This window comes from Lissotriton vulgaris, chromosome 6 (assembly GCF_964263255.1).
Source record: "Lissotriton vulgaris chromosome 6, aLisVul1.2, whole genome shotgun sequence".
Lineage (NCBI taxonomy): Eukaryota > Metazoa > Chordata > Amphibia > Caudata > Salamandridae > Lissotriton > Lissotriton vulgaris.
The window spans coordinates 1,848,238,178-1,848,250,438 of record NC_141694.1 but is presented as its reverse complement, the minus strand read 5'-3'; the positions used below and the strand labels follow the sequence as shown (position 1 = coordinate 1,848,250,438).

The 12,261-nt window shown below is 48.3% G+C and overlaps 1 long non-coding RNA gene across 1 annotated transcript; it reads right to left on the bottom strand.

The window, feature by feature from the left end:
• Window positions 1–9,916: 9,916 nt before the first annotated feature.
• LOC147709637 (uncharacterized) lies at window positions 9,917–12,052 on the bottom strand. Its single transcript, XR_015296563.1, has 4 exons — window positions 11,900–12,052; window positions 10,908–11,804; window positions 10,447–10,797; window positions 9,917–10,397 (listed from the first exon to the last, which is right to left on the bottom strand). It is a non-coding gene; the product is annotated as an uncharacterized LOC147709637 (long non-coding RNA).
• Window positions 12,053–12,261: the final 209 nt, after the last annotated feature.

The following is a 12,261-nucleotide window of genomic DNA, read 5'->3' as shown; positions in this document are numbered from 1 at the left end:
TCTTGTGGAACAACATTAGTATTGGGAATTACTGCTGTTACACGATTTATGTTGATTTTTTTCATTTTTAATCGCCACAATGTCTGCTGAGACACAATGCTTTGGGTGGCTATAAGGTTTTGAGGGGCACAATAATGTATACCTAATTGTTTTTGTTACTCTTCACAGTTGTTGTTCTGATGGGCACGGTTTCTGCTGTGGGCCATTCTTGCACATTTCTGAGCAGCACAGCCTTTCTAAAGAACACAATCCTGTTGCACAATCTTTCTGATTAACAAAACTTCTTCTCTGGCACATGCATTTTCCATCTGTGCTATCATTGCCTTTACTGGCCAAACAATATTTAAGATGTGCAAATGATTCTGTGTTGACACAAACATGTCTGCAATAGGCACATTAATCATTCTCCTGGGAATATACAAGTCTGGGACAAAGAGCTAATGGGAAGTGAACATTTTGTTGTGTTTCCAAGATGGTATACTAGTGTTCTAACACAGGAAGCGGAGATGGGAAGTATGTGGAAAGTTGCAAATGCTACTTACTAGTATGCATCTGTTCTTGGCATGTAGGGCTGCTGACATTCATATCTGTGCATAGTGCCTAGTGTTGGGTCCGGATGATTGCACATTGTTGTCCTGGAAGAGTCTTCGAAGTATCACGAGATAGGTGGCTCCTCCCCTGGACTACAGTGCGCATGGGCATCGCCTCCGTCCCCAGTTTGTTTTTAGCCATTGGCAGAGATGGAGTGACATATGTGAGTGATGCCCTATGCTAAGAGTATGAAAATATGTGTAAAGAAAATACTGCAGCTGCTACAGGCGCCGGGGAGGAGGGCGGGCGATATGAATGTCAGCAGCCCTACATGCCAAGAACAGATGCATACTGGTAAGTAGCATTTGCAGTTCGAGGCATGTGGGCTGCTGAATTCATATCTGTGCATAGAATACATAGCAGTCCCTCCATTAGCGGCGGCCGCCCGTGCCAGCTGCAGCCGTTTCAAAAAGCGTTTTGAGAACAGCCTGGCCAACAGCTGCCCGCTGTTTAGAGTGCACATCTACACAGTAATGCTTAGTGAAAGTATGTGTGGTAGACCATGTGGCTGCTCTACAAATATCTTCTAAGGGAATGTTACCTAGGAAAGCCATAGAGGCCCCCATCTTTCTGGTGGAGTGGGCTCTTGGTGGAATTGTGAGAGTGCGTTTAGCTTTAGCGTAACAGATCTGAATGCATTTCACTATCCACCTAGCGATCCCAGCTTTGGAGATAGCATTTCCCTTGTGGTGTGAGGCAAAAGCAACAAAGAGTTGCTTGGTCTTACGAAAATCTTTAGTCCTGTCGACGTAGTACATCAAGGCTCTTTTAACATCAAGGGTGTGGAGCATCCGCTCCGCCAGTGACTCTGGGTTTTGAAAAAACACTGGCAACTCAATTGTTTGGTTCATGTGGAATTGAGATACAACCTTGGGTAAGAATTTAGGTTTAGTGCGGAGCACCACCCTGTTAGCGTGTACTTGGAAGAAAGGTTACAGGTGGAACAGGTAGCAAATAATGTTCTGAATGGAAGCGTCCAGTGGGTCAATATTGTGGTTTACACAGTACATGACAAAACGCTTCCACTTGGCTGCGTAACAAGCTCGAGTAGTGGGCTTCCTTGCCTCCCGAATGATGTCCATACAATCGGGGGGAAGATTGAGGTAGCCAAACTCTAGGACTTCAGGAGCCAGATCGCCAGGTTGAGCTGTTGCGGATCTGGGTGCTGAATGTCGCCATGGCTCTGCGTAAGAAGGCTGGGGGTGAGATGAAGCCTCTGATGCGGTACCACGGAGAGTTCCAGACACGTGGTGTACCATGGTTGGCGAGCCCACGTTGGAGCAACCAGGATGAGAGTCATCGAGTGCTGCCTGAGTTTGCGTGCCACCAGCGGTATCAGAGGTGCTGGGGGAAAAGCGTACGCAAATCTGCCTGACCAGTTCATCCACATCGCATTGCCCTGTGATTGCGGGTGTGGGAACCTGGCGGCGAAGCTTTGGCATTTTGCGTTCTCCTTTGTGGCGAACAGGTCTATCTCTGGATGACCCCACCTTTGGAAGTACGGTTGGAGTACTGATGGGTGTATCTCCCACTCGTGCATTTGGTGGCTGTGCCTGCTGAGCAGGTCCGCCATCTGGTTGTCTTTGCCCGGGAGATGCTCCGCCATGAGGAAGATGTTCCTCTGAATGGCCCACTTCCACATGCTCTGAGCCAGATGAGACAGCTGCGGAGAGTGTGTGCCTCCCTGCTTCTGGATGTAGTACATGGCCGTCATGTTGTCCGTCCGGATCAACACAACCTTGTTGGTCAGATGTACTTTGAATGCCTTTAAAGCCATGAAGATTGCCATCAGTTCCAGAACGTTGATGTGCATCTTCCTCTGCTGTAGTGTCCATAGTCCCTGCACCGTGTAATGGAGTACATGCGCTCCCCATCCCTGGAGAGAAGCGTCCGTTGTCAGGATAATCTGTGGCACAGGCTCCTGGAACGGTCGGCCCTTGCAAAGGTTTTGTGGATTCCACCAATGCAGAGAGTTGTACGCCCGACCGCTCACCAACACTAGGTCTGTCAGTTGCCCATGAGCCTGAGTCCACTGACGTGCCAAGCACTCCTGAAGCGGACGCATATGTAGTCTCGCGTGCGGGACGATGGAGATGCAGGAGGCAATCATGCCTATCAACTGCATGAACACCTTCGCTGGAAGCGAGTGTTGAGGTCTGAATCATTGGATCAGAGTCTGGATGCTGGCGATTCTCACTGAATTTGGCTGCGCAGTGGCTGCCAGCGTGTCTATCGTCGCGCCCAGATACTGCCGTACATGGGCGGGCTGGAGATGAGATTTTGGATAGTTCAGCGAGAATCCCAGATCGTGCAGGAGATGAATAGTGCGTGACACGTGGTCTGCGCACTGCTGTTCTGTCCTTGCCTGAATGAGCCAGTCGTCCAGATAAGGATAGACGTGGACGTTTTGGCGTCGCAGATGCGCCGCCACAGTCGCCAGGCACTTTGTAAAGACTCTTGGCACTGTGGTGACCCCGAACGGCAGAACCCTGAACTGGTAGTGCTGGTCTAGGATTGTGAATCTGAGATACTTCCTGTGTGAAGGATGCAGGGGTATATGAAAGTATGCATCCTTTAGGTCCAGTGTGGCCAGGAAGTCCCCCTGCTGAAGCAGAGGGAGAACCTGCTGTAACGTGAGCATATGGAAGTGCTCCGAGAGAATATACCAGTTGAGGGGCCTGAGGTCCAGGATGGGCCTGAGGGATCCGTCCTTTTTGGGGATCAGAAAGTACAGGGAGTAAACCCCTGTTCCCCTTTCTTGCAGTGGAACGAGCTCGATTGCCCCTTTTTGCAGCATGACTGTGACCTCCTGCTGCAACAAGTGCAAGTGATCGCCGGACATAGGACGGCTTCTTGGAGGAATGTTTGGTGGAGTGGAAGTAAGTTCCAGACAGTAACCGTACTGGATAAGAGATCTCACCCACCTGTCCGTGGTGATGGATTTCCACGCGGGCAGGAACTGCTGGAGTCTCCCCCCGACCGGTGTTGAGTGGTCGGGGGGCAGTGACAAGACGTCACTGCTTGTTGGCGGCGGTGGACCTGGAGCTATTGTTTCCACGTCCCCTGCCCTTGACATTGTTGCCTCTGTAGCCACCCCTACCCTTGTTGGTGTATGAGGTCTGGGTATTGCCTTTATAGTACTGGGTGGATTGCGATGCTTGACCCCTGGAGGTGCCTCTGGAATTGGAGCGGCGAAAGGAACCACCCCGAAACTGCTGAGATTGGAGGGCCCCCATAGATTTAGCAGTGTCTGTGTCTTTTTTCATTTTTTCCAGTGTCGCATCCACCTCGGGGCCAAACAGGTGGTAGGGATTAACTGTTTGGTTGAGTATGGTCGTTTGTATATCTGGTTTAAAGCCTGATATTCGAAGCCATGCATGTCTTCTCAGCAACACACTAGTGTTGATTGCCCTGGAGGCAGTGTCAGCCACATCTAGCGCACATTTGATGGAAGCGTTAGTGATCAGCTTGCCCTCCTGAATTAACATCTCCCCAGCCTCCTTATACTGGTCAGGTAAGTGCTGCAACAGTGTCTCTAGAGTGTCATAATGAGCCCTATCGTAGCGTGCAAGTAGGGCCTGCGTTTTTGAAATACGCCAGATGTTAGCTGCCTGCGCAGCAATCCTTTTCCCTGAGGCTTCGAATATTTTCGACTCTTTGTCTGGGGGAGGAGCGTCACCAGTTGTCTGTGAATTCGCCCTCTTCCGAGCGTTGGATACAACCAAAGAGTCCAGTGGCAGGTGTCCCTTGATATATGTTGGATCCGAGGGCGCTGCCTTATACTTTTTATCAATTCGAGGATTGATGACACGCGCCCGAGTGGGCTCCTTGAAGACCTCCGGCGCGTGCTTTAGCACTCCTTTGAGCATTGGCAATGTCTTGACCGACTTCTCGGCCACCGAGAAAGTGTCAAACAAAAAGTCCACATCCACAGGATCTGAGTGGAGCTCGACATCATGGTTTGCTGCGGCCCTCTCAATCAAGGCGTTGAAGGCTGCAGAGTCCTCCGTTGGTGAGGTCTTTGCCGCAAAGAGCTGCGGTTCCTGACCCGATTGCGGGTCGTCTGGGTCGGCTCCGGCCGACCAAGGTTCATGTTCCTCCTCCGGATCCGAGTACGCCGGATAGTTGTACTCGACCTCCTCCTCATCGTCACCCTCCCCCGCGTTAGAACGCGTTGGAGAACGTTCCACATGTTTGGGAGACGAAGGCTCCATAGGGGCCGAAGCGCCCGTCGAGTCCCTCTTGTTCTTAAGAGGAATCCGAAAATGTTCTAGCACTGGCTCCGTGGTGATTTTCCGTTTGAGGAGGGACAATTTCCCAGTATTGGCGTCGATGATGACCTCTCGGCGCTCTTCCTCCGCGAGTGGCTGGAGCCGAAGCTTCGACACCACCAGCGCTGCTTTGGACGTCGACGTCTCCTTCGAGGGCACGTCCGCCCCCTGCTTCGGAGCGAAGGCCTTCGGCGTCGTCTTTGGCGGCAGGGTGTAGCGAATAGGCGTTTGCGCCTTCGCCGGCTTTGATGCGGGCTTCGGCTTCACTCCCTCTGGTTCGGGAACCTCAGCGTTTCGAATCCGTTGGAGGGATTCAACGACCTTCTTCGTTAAGGCCGGAGAGGGCTTGACTGTCTTGAGCGATTTCCCTGAGTCGGGAGTCGAGTCTGCCAGGGGCAGCGTCTTCGGAGTCGACACCTTGCCATCCTTGGCCCCGACGGTCGGAGCCGGCACAGCCGGAGCCTTGGAATCGCTTTGGCGCTTCTTTGGAGCCTTCTTTGGGTCGTCGACCTCGAACATCTTCGGCGCTGACGCAGCCGCGTCGCCCACCTTCGTCTTCGGCGTCGACCCCGAGGCCTTGGGGTCGGCCATTTTGGCGTGGCCTTTCAAGTCGGCCATTTTGACTTTTTTAGGTGTTGACGCCTCTAGAGCCTTCTGCCCCACCAGTGGAGCTTTCACTTTCGGTTTCGAAACCGATGGTGTAGATCCCGATGGCTTCACTTTCGTTTTCTTCAACGGGAGTGGCGCCTCAGAAATGTCCGCGGCCGGGCCGAGAGGCGGGGCAGTTGGACTATTATCAAGGTCTTGGGTAAGGCCCGAAGGCGATCCCTCGACCTGGGCCGTATGTTGGGGAGTATCCCCTGAGGCAGTCTGGGGGTGCTCTTCCTCCGAGCTATCCCCCACGGTGGCAATGGCCCCATCGTCGTCCCCTACCTCGTCGCCGGCTTCATCAAACTCCTCATCTTCTGCGTCGTAGTCCTCTCCCTCCGACGCAGGGCTAGAGTCCGAAACTTGAAAGACATTCTCGTTGTCTTCAAATGCTTCAAAGATGTTGTCCGGCGGGGGCGCAGGGGGCGCCGACAACTGTGCCTGGAGTTGAGCGGCCCGACGATGCTTCAGGGTCTTCTTGCACCGGAACTTTGAGCAGGCCATACACCTGGCCTCGTCATGGTCCGGTGATAAGCACTTGTTGCACACAGGGTGCACGTCGAGGTGCGAATACTTGGAAGTGCACACCGGGCACCTCTTGAATGGAGTCCGTTCCATGTTCAGGAACTTGGAGCGTCGAGTAGGCCCGTCCGCGCCGAGAGCACGCGGAGGGGCAGAGAGTGTTTTCGGAGCTGAGAATAAGATAACCCGAACGAAACAATACCGACGCCCAGCCTAAAGACCTTCTGGTCTCAAGTAGAAACGTAAAACTACTATCGGTTCCGACAGAGGGAACCGAAACACATCCGAACCCAATGGCGGAAAAAAACAATCTGGGGACGGAGGCGATGCCCATGCCCACTGTAGTCCAGGGGAGGAGCCACCTATCTCGTGATACTTCGAAGACTCTTCCAGGACAACAATGTGCAATCATCAGGACCCAACACTAGGCGGCGATCTATGCACAGATATGAATTCAGCAGCCCACATGCCTCGAACTACAGAAAAATGGGTTAACATTGAAAAAGGAAAAGTGTAAACTATTTCAAGAGAAAACTGAATACTTAGGACATACAACATCAGATAAGGAGTAGTACCCAAAAATCTGTTATTGAAGCAATTCACATTGCGCCCACTCAGGATTCAAAAGACAAATTACTATCTTTTACAGGATTGTGTCACTATTATAGAACATTTGGTAGTAACTTTCCTAAAAACATTAAGCCAATGAGGTGGTTGCGAGGGAAGGATACCCTGAAATGACTATCACAGATAATGGGGCTCAGTTGACATCTAAGGTGAAGAAAGATTATCAGAAAACATATATATACTGCAGTATATAACCCCAATCTAATGGACAAGTGGCGAGATTTAGCAGGGTGATCAAGGAAAACATTGTAGCTTGAATCCAGTGGCATCACGAGCATGGGACCCGTGGCGGGGCATAGCCTTAACACTTAGGGTAACAAAAGCAAAAAGAACAGATGATGTAGGAAGGGTATGCCCAGACTTGAGTCCTGTGCTCCCTGTGCCACTGAATTCAAGCTAGCCTGGCAGATGAGGGGTGATAACCTGCAACCTCTCCCAGGATACTTGTTTCCAATCAAAAAGCAGGACCTGCCCTGGTAGTTTGGGCTGTACTGTTTCCCATAAGGAACAGGGTCAAGACTGATTTGCATTTGGTTGGGCCCAAACTGAGGTGGCGTGGTGTGCAAAAAAACAATGGATTAAACCCATTATCTTTGACTGGGGGGGGGGGGGGGGGAGGGGGGGGGGGTTCTCTCGTTGGTCTCGTTTGCCGACAAGACCTCCGGTCCTCTGGAGACCTTTTTTTAAGTCTGGGAGACAGCTCGATCCAGCCGGCTTCTCCCCCAGCTGCCTGCAGAGTTTACCTTGTGGCCACGTTCCGTGCCACATGCCGAACGCTGATTTATATCTTGTTCTCCTGTCATTATTACTGCTCGACTGCCTTGTTGATTAGCTTGATAAGGTTGACTATACTCCCTAGAAGCTGTCACAGGGATCCCCGACGTGGACTCCGACCCAAACCACCCTCTCTGGCGGATTAAATGCTGCTGGGACTGTATACCACTGGGACTTTATATCCTGGCACTCTGCCCAAAAGGGGGGGACAGAGCACAGTTCTAATTTATGTGACCATCGTCCTGATGATGACCTCGAGTTATAGAGGTTGAAACGCCGTCGGCCCTGCAACGCCATTTGCGGCTTTCTATTGGTCATTTACAATTAATAATTGTTTGTAATTGTAAATATCTGTCCTGACCTTCACTTACCTTCACTTGCGCCGCTTCACGTTGTTCATAATCACGTGTCACTGGGCCGTTCACTTACTTATACACTGCCAGTACACATCTTGTTGTTTGGTCACTGCAATTTAGTTGCATTTATGTGCTTCTATATGTAAATAATAACTTTAGTGTTATCCTTTGGTCTCCCTTGCCCTTTTTTCCCCGTGGTTTGTGATTTTTTCCCTTGTTGAACCGCTCTCCAACGTGATATTCCTGTTGAGACATTGTTTTTGTTACTGGATAAGGATATCAGGATACTTTTCTTAGAATTCTATAGTTAAATTGATTTAAAGTATTGTGATAATGCTCAGATGTAATATGTATTGTGTTTTTCCTTATGCATTGATTTTTATGTGTGCTGAGTAAGTGAGGAGCTTATGTGATGGGATATCCCTGATCCTGAATCAAACAAACCCTAATGTGAGATTGGAGGCAACGTAATTAATGTAAAAGTGCTGACGACGAACCTTACGTTATTAATATCCACATTTTTAAACAAGTGCCTACGGAACAATTGCATAACTAAAAGTCCTGCGTGTCAACATCCCCCACAAGCGTTACAGAACTTGAAGCATCTGAACATGGCTGGTCATGAATCACCAAAGATGGGACTTTATATGGCACTAATTGAACTGCGTTGTAGGCAACTGTTGTCATATATATTGATGACAGTACTTGCATGTGTAACTAGGGATTTGAAAAGTTAAGCATTTCTGTTGTTTTGTATTTCTATCTGTCTCTTTGTAGACGCGTCTTAAAATAATGCATTTAGTTGTTTTAATCTACTCAAGGAAACCTTGTGTTCACGCACAGTATTCAGGGCGTACTTTGTTCTATTTTGCATTATATTGTTCATGTAACACTTCCCTGGTTCTCCATAAATAGGTTTCCATAAATATTACAGGGGAGGCACCTATAGTCAGTCATTCTTTATCTTTTCTGAGTGACTAGGGATATGCGTCTACCAACACACAAGTTTCTGGCGGATTAAATGCTGTTGGGACTGTACACCACTGGGACTTTATATCCTGCCACTGTGTGCTACAGGAACTTTATACTACTGGGAATTTATACTCTTGGCACTGTGTGCTACTGTGACTTTATACTACTGGGACTTTATACTACTGGGACTTTATACTTCTGGGACTTAATACTTCTGACAGGCAGTGCTACTGGGACTTTATACTTCTGGGACTTAATCCTTCTGACACAGTGTGCTACTGGGACTATATACTACTGGTACTTTATACTTCTGGGACTTTATACTACTGTGGCTTTATACTTGTGACACATTGTGCTACTGGGACTTTATACTTCTGGCACGGTGTGCTATTGGGACTTAATACTTCTGGTACGGTGTGCTACTGGGACTTTATACTACTGGGACTTTATACTACTGGCACTTTATACTTCTGGGACTTAATACTTCTGGGACTTTATACTACTGGGGCTTTATACTTGTGGCACTGTGTGCTACTGAAACTTTATACTACTGGGACTTTATACTTCAGGTACTTAATACTTCTGACACAGTGTGCTACTGGGACTTTGTACTACTGGGACTTTTTACTTCTGGGACTTTATACTACTGGGGCTTTATACGTGTGGCACTGTGTGCTACTGGAACTTTATACTTCTGGGACTTAATACTTCTGGCACGGTGTGCTACTGTGCCTTTATACTTTTGGGACTCAAAACTTCCGACACAGTGTGCTACTGGGACTTTATACTACTGGGACTTTATACTTCTGGGACTTTACACCACTGGGGCTTTATACTTCTGGCACTGTGTGCTACTGCAACTTTATACTACTGGGACTTTATACTTCAGGGACTTAATACTTCTGACACAGTGTGCTACTGGGACTTTGTACTACTGGGACGTTATACTTCTGGGACTTTATACTACTGGGGCTTTATACGTGTGGCACTGTGTGCTACTGGAACTTTATACTTCTGGGACTTAATACTTCTGGCACAGTGTGCTACTGTGCCTTTATACGTCTGGGACTTAAAACTTCCGACACAGTGTGCTACTGGGACTTTATACAACTGGGACTTTATACCACTGGGGCTTTATACTTGTGGCACTGTGTGCTACTGGAACTTTATACTACTGGGACTTTATACTTCAGGGACTTAATACTTCTGACACAGTGTGCTACTGGGACTTTGTACTACTGGGACGTTATACTTCTGGGACTTTATACTACTGGGGCTTTATACGTGTGGCACTGTGTGCTACTTAAACTTTATACTTCTGGGACTTAATACTTCTGGCACGGTGTGCTACTGGGACTTTATACTTCTGGGACTTAAAACTTCTGACAGTGTGCTATGAGGACTTTATACTACTGGGACTTTATACTAATGGGACTTTATGCTACTGGGACGTTATACTTCAGAGACTTTATACTACTGGGGCTTTATACTTGTGGCACTGTGTGCTACTGGGACTTTATACTTCTGGGACTTAATACTTTTGGCACAGTGTGCTACTGTGCCTTTATACTTCTGTGCCTTAATACTTCTGACACAGTGTGCTACTGGGACTTTGTACTACTGGGACTTTTTACTTCTGGGACTTTATACTACTGGGGCTTTATACTTGTGGCACTGTGTGCTACTGGAACTTTATACTACTGGAACTTAATACTTCTGACACAGTGTGCTACTGGGACTTTTTAATACTGGGATTTTATACTTCTGACACAGTGTGCTACTTGGACTTTATACTACTGGGACTTTATACTTCTGGGACTTTATACTTGTGGTACTGTAAGCTACTGGGACTTTATACTTCTGGGACTTAATACTTCTGACACAGTGTGCTACTGGGACTTTTTAATACTGGGATTTTATACTTCTGACACAGTGTGCTACTTGGACTTTATACTACTGGGACTTTATACTTCTGGGACTTTATACTTGTGGTACTGTAAGCTACTGGGACTTTATACTTCTGGGACTTAATACTTCTGACACAGTGTGCTACTGGGACTTTTTACTACTGGGATTTTATACTTCTGACACGGTGTGCTACTTGGACTTTATACTACTGGGACTTTATACTTCCGGGACTTTACACTTCTGGGACTTAATACTTCTGACACAGTGTGCTACTGGGACTTTATACTTCTGGGACTTTATACTACTGGGGCTTTATACTTGTGGCACTGTGTGCGACTGGGACTTTATACTACTGGGACTTTATACTTCTGGGATTTAATACTTCTGACACTGTGTGCTACTTGGACTTTATACTACTGGGATTTTATACTCTTGGCACTGTGTGCTACTGGGACTTTATACTTCTGGGACTTAATACTTCTGGCACGGTGTGCTACTGGGACTTTATACTTCTGGGAATGTATACTCTTGGCATGTATGGGTCTAGGACTGTATACTACTGAGACTTTATGCTACTGGGACTGAGACATCTAACTACCGGGACGTTATACTCCTGCAACCGTGTGCTACCAAGGCTTTATACCACTGGGGCTTTATACTGCTGAGTCTGTGTGCTACTCAGCTTGAATGCTACTAAGACTGTGTTGAGCTGGGACTATCTTCTACTGGAACTCTGTGGTACTGAGGGTGTCTGCCACTGGGACTGCGTGTTGAAGAAGCAGTGTGCTACTGGCACTGTCTGCTAACTGGACTGTAATCTGCTGCATGCTTCTGTTCTGAGTGTTTATACTACAGGGTCTGTATATGACTTTGCACCATTGGGATTGTACCCTACTAGAAGTGTGCGCTGCTTGTACTGTATACTCCTGGGACTCTATACTACTTGGGCTGTATGCTCTTTGATGCTTTGTGCTACTGGGGATGTCCGTTACTGGTGTTATATGCTTCTGGTGATGTGTGCTACTGGGGATGTCCGTTACTGGTGTTATATGCTTCTGGTGATGTGTGCTACTGGGGATGTCCGTTATTGGTGTTATATGCTTCTGGTGCTGTGTGCTGCTGGGGATGTCCGTTACTGGTGTTATATGCTTCTGGTGCTGTATGCTACTGGGGATGTCCGTTACCAGTGATATGCTTCTGGTGCTGTGTGCTGCTAGGGATGTCCGTTACTGGGGTTATATGCTTCTGGTGCTGTTTGCTGCTGTGGGTGTCCATTACTGGTGTTATATGCTTCTGGTGCTGTGTGCTACAGGGGGTGTCAGTTACTGGTGTTATATGCTTCTGGTGCTGTATGCTTCTGGTGCTGTATGCTGCTGGCACTGTGCTGCTAGCACTGTCTGCTAACTAGAATTGTATGCTACGGGGATGCCAGTATATGCCACTGGTACTGTATGCTACGGGGATGTCAGTATATGCCACATGGTACTGTACGCTACGGGGACGTCATTATATGCCACTGGTACTGTATGCTACGGGGATGCCAGTATATGCCACTGGTACTGTATGCTATGGGGATGTCAGTATATGCCACT